At 38.3% G+C, this 4,221-nt stretch overlaps 1 protein-coding gene across 1 annotated transcript in view; it reads right to left on the reverse strand.

Moving 5' to 3' along the window:
* HACD2 (3-hydroxyacyl-CoA dehydratase 2) overlaps nt 1-4,221 on the reverse strand; it is a gene marked incomplete at its 3' end in the record, with an annotated part of 55,721 nt that overhangs the window by 5,617 nt on the left and 45,883 nt on the right. The gene's annotated exons all lie outside the window — the stretch shown is intronic.

A 4,221-nucleotide genomic window follows, 5' to 3' on the forward strand; every position in this document is an offset into this window, starting at 1 on the left:
CTTTTTTTTTTTTTTTTTGCTCAAAAAACAGTTCATTGCATAAACAATATGATTTTTTCCTTTCAGTTTTGCTTTTCTTTGGCCACTGAACCTGTGTGCTAGACTACTACTGTTTCTAGCAATGTTCTGGAACTGCTGCTTAACTTGGGGTAGATTGCAAAGTCCATGATCAGACTTCCAATTCATAAATTAAAAAACCTGATTCTATCCCATTTGCCAGTAAGAGTCAGGCTCTGGGAGACTGACTTGTACTAATCAAAACCACAGGTTTTGAGTAGTAGGTAATAAACCAAAATGTCAATCTGTTCATTTATAATATGGGCACCGCCTTTCTAATAAGTAAATGACAGGGATTTTGAAGACCCTTATCTAGGGGTATTGTTTTTCTGGTGTTGAAAATCAGAAATTTTAACATCTGGAAGGTATGGGGAAAGAACCGTAATTCAGCTGACTGTAGGTTTGTTAAATATCCCTTCTCTATTATAAAGTACCCATGTCTAAAGAATGTGAATATTTGTATTTGTCTTCCTCTCAAAAATATTAAATAAAAATGATCAGAGTGTCTTTCTTTCTTTCCTTCCTCCTTCCTGTCCCTTCTACCACACCCAGCTAATTTTTTTGTATTTTTGTAGAGATGAAGTCTCACTATTTCACCCAGGCTAGTCTTGAACTCCTAGTCTCAAGTGATTCTCCCACCTTGGCCTCCCAATGTGTTGGCATTGCAGCATGTACCACTGTGGCTGGCCAAGAGAGTTTTTCTTAAAAATGTTTTAGTATCCCAAAACAATTATTTATTATTTTGGTATATTTCCCACCAATCTTTTCTTCCGAGCATATTTTTAAACATAGTTCAACTTCTATTGTTTATATTATTTGTATTTTGTTTTTCTCATTTTAATGTTTTAAGAATTTTCTATCTTATATTCTTCAAAACATTTTAGCTTGAGTCATGATACTCCTTTGAATGAATATATTTGTTTATTCTCCTTTTGTGGGATGGTTAAATTGCCTCCAATTTCTTGATACTGTAAGTGAAGTAATGAAATATTTAAAATAACACATTTTTTGAGGTTTAGACTTTTTTAAAAAATTATTTCCTCAGGACATTTTCCCAGAAGTAGAAGTACTAGGTCAGATGGTATGAATGTTTTTAAGGTTCTTAAAATATATTGCCAAGTTGCTATCCAAATAGTTTGTTATTAATTTATATTTCCACCAGCAATATATAAGAGTGCATGCTTTAGCACACCCTTGGCAGCAAATTTAAGTCTTAATAATTAGTGAACAAAAAGCTGATCAATACTTTCTAATCTGATACAGACGTCAAGATGTTTCTGGCCTTACCTGCAGGAGCTCCTACAGTTCCTATCCAGAATCTATCTGCCCACGTAGACACCTCCATTTCTCCCAGTGATATCACTCAGAACAACTCTCGTTTGTTTCTATAGGACATACACCTACCTCAACCAGTTATCCAGCAAACAGCAGCTCAGGCCCTAGCTGCTAATGTCTCCTCTACTGGACCAGTCAAAAGGCCAGCAGGAGCAAGGGACCCTGATACAAGAAGGACCACAGGAGGGGCAGGAGCTCTCAGTCCATCCTTGGATTCAAGCCAGACAAACGACAGAAGGCCACATAGATGCACCATATCATCTTAGTTCTGAACGGAACTGGCATCACTGAGTTGGGCTTACTGTTATAATGAGGTGGATTTAATAAGAAACTTTAGGCCGGGTGTGGTGGCTCATGCCTGTAATCCCAGTACTTTGGGAGGCTGAGGTGAGAGGATTGCCTGAGCCCACGGGATCAAGACCAGCCTGGGCAACTTGGAGAGACCTCATCTCTACAAAAAATAAAATAAATTAGCCGGGAATGGTGGTGCATATTTATGTTTCCAGCTACTTGGTATGCTAAGGTGGAAGTGTTGCCTGAGCCCAGCAGGTTGAGGCTATGGTGGTCATGAACGTGCCACTGCACTCCAGCCTGGGCAACAGAGTGAGACTCTGACTCAAAAAAAAAAAAAAAATTATCTTATTTGCTATAAGAATAGTGCACGATATAATGTCCACCCTATCATTTAATGCCTCTTACAAAAAGCCCCAGGTGGGTAATTTGTTTTAGAACTTAATATTGAGAAAGGTTTGCTCCTATCCAATGATAAGAATAATATAACTCAACTTGGTAGGCAGAAAGCTTTAAGCCAAATCTGAAGCATACTACATTATGATATTTTGTGTATGAGTTACCACAAATCCTTGGGGAATAAGGAGTGTAGGCAGGTAGGACAGACTAGATTCTGTCTCTTCTCCACGCTTCTTGCAGTCAGTCCCACTGTGTTTGCATTTATATGCCATTACTAATCTGAACACAACATCATAGCATGTTAAAATCCAAACTGCAACCTTTCTACTGTTGTTGATTACTTAAATTGGTTGTTTTCAAGATGACAAAGAGTCTGCAATCTTATCAGTAAACTCCCACCAGATAAAAATTCATTAAAAAAAGATTTACTATGCATCTATTACTTGTTACTTTATTCAACAAATAGATTAGGAGTACCTATTCTAAGTCAGGTACTGTTCTCCATGCTGGGAACGTGACAGTGAAGGAGAATAAGTCCCTCATGAACTTTCATTCTCAGGCTGTAACTGATTTGCTTTAGCTTAGCTCTTATTTTTAGGACTTTTTCCTGAAGGTGAGGCGAGGCTACCAAACATTTGTAAACGGAAGAATGGCATGATCACATCTTGGTTTCAGATGTCAGCAGTGCAAACCTTGGCAAGGCAAAGTTATAACTTGAGAAATAGTTATGGGAATTTATGTTGAAAGGGCAATGAACTTTCTGTTTGTTTTCAATCACTTTTCTCAGATTAAAAGCAATGAACTTTTGAAGCAAAACACTGGCAGATAAAAGAAACTTAGCCGTGTGTGTGTTTGTGTGTGTGTGTGTGTGTGTGTGTGTGTGTGTGTGTGTGTGTGTTAAGCAAAAGCTGTATAAAGGGACCTGGCAATTGGTTTCTTGCTTCCCCAGAATCAGGGTGATGTGAGGACTCCCCAAACTGCTGAGTCCTGTAAAATTGGGCCCACTGGAAATCCAATCTGCCCAGTGCAGCCTTCAGATAGGGTAGGTTGGATGGGGTTGGGAGACTGACAATATATGACCAAGACCAGATTGAAAGTTAAGTACAGTCACGTGCAGCATAAGAACGTTTTGGTCAATAATGAATAATGTACCACATCCATGACAGTGGTCCCTTAAGACTATAATGGAGCTGATAAATTCCTACTACCTAGTAACACTGTAGCTATTGTTAACATTGTAGCACAATACATCACTCATGTTTTGTGGTGATGCTGGTGTAAATAAATATCCTGTGCTGCCAGTCATATACAAATATAGTACATAGAACTATGTACAGTTCATAATACTTGATAATGATAATAAACAACTATGTTACTGGCTTATGTATTTGCTATACTATACTTTTCATCGTTTGAGTGTAATCTACTTACTTACAAAAAAAAAAATGAACTGTAAGACAGCCTTAGGCAGGTCCTTCAGAAGGTAATCCAGAAGAAGGCATTGTTATCATAAGAGATGACAGCTCCATGCGTGTTATTCCCCTGAAGACCTCCCGGTAGGACAAGATATGGAGGTGGAAGACAGAAGACGGTGATATTGATGATTCTGACTCTGTGTAGGCCTAGGTCTGAGTGTGTCTTAGTTTTTAACAAAATAGTTTTTAAAAAGCAAATAAATAAAAATAGAAAAAAGGCTTATGGAATAAGGACATGAAGATAGAAAACATTTCTGTATAGCTGTACCATGTGTTTGTGTTTTAGGCTGTGTCTTTACTGAAGGTGAGGTGAGGCTACCAAACTTAAAAAAATTAAGTTTATAAAGTAAAAAAGTACATAAGCTAAGGTTAGTTTATTATTGGAGAAATAAAAATATTTTCAATAAATTTAGTGTAGCCTAAGTGTCCAGTGTTTATAAAGCCCACAGTGGTGCACAGTGATGTCCTGGGACTGCTTGTTCACTCCCTACCCACTCTCTGACTCCCCCAGAGCAGCTTCCAGTCCTGCAAGTCCCATTCATGGTAAGTGCCCTATACATGTGTATTGTTTTAAATCTTTTTTTTTTTTTTTGAGTTGGAGTCTCACTCTGTCACCCAGACTGGAGTGCAGTGGCCGCTCCCGGTCACCGCAGCCTCGACCTGC

The sequence above is a fragment of the Carlito syrichta genome, unplaced genomic scaffold, assembly GCF_000164805.1.
Source record: "Carlito syrichta isolate Samal-C Ts95f unplaced genomic scaffold, Tarsius_syrichta-2.0.1 Scaffold236168, whole genome shotgun sequence".
Taxonomy (NCBI): domain Eukaryota; kingdom Metazoa; phylum Chordata; class Mammalia; order Primates; family Tarsiidae; genus Carlito; species Carlito syrichta.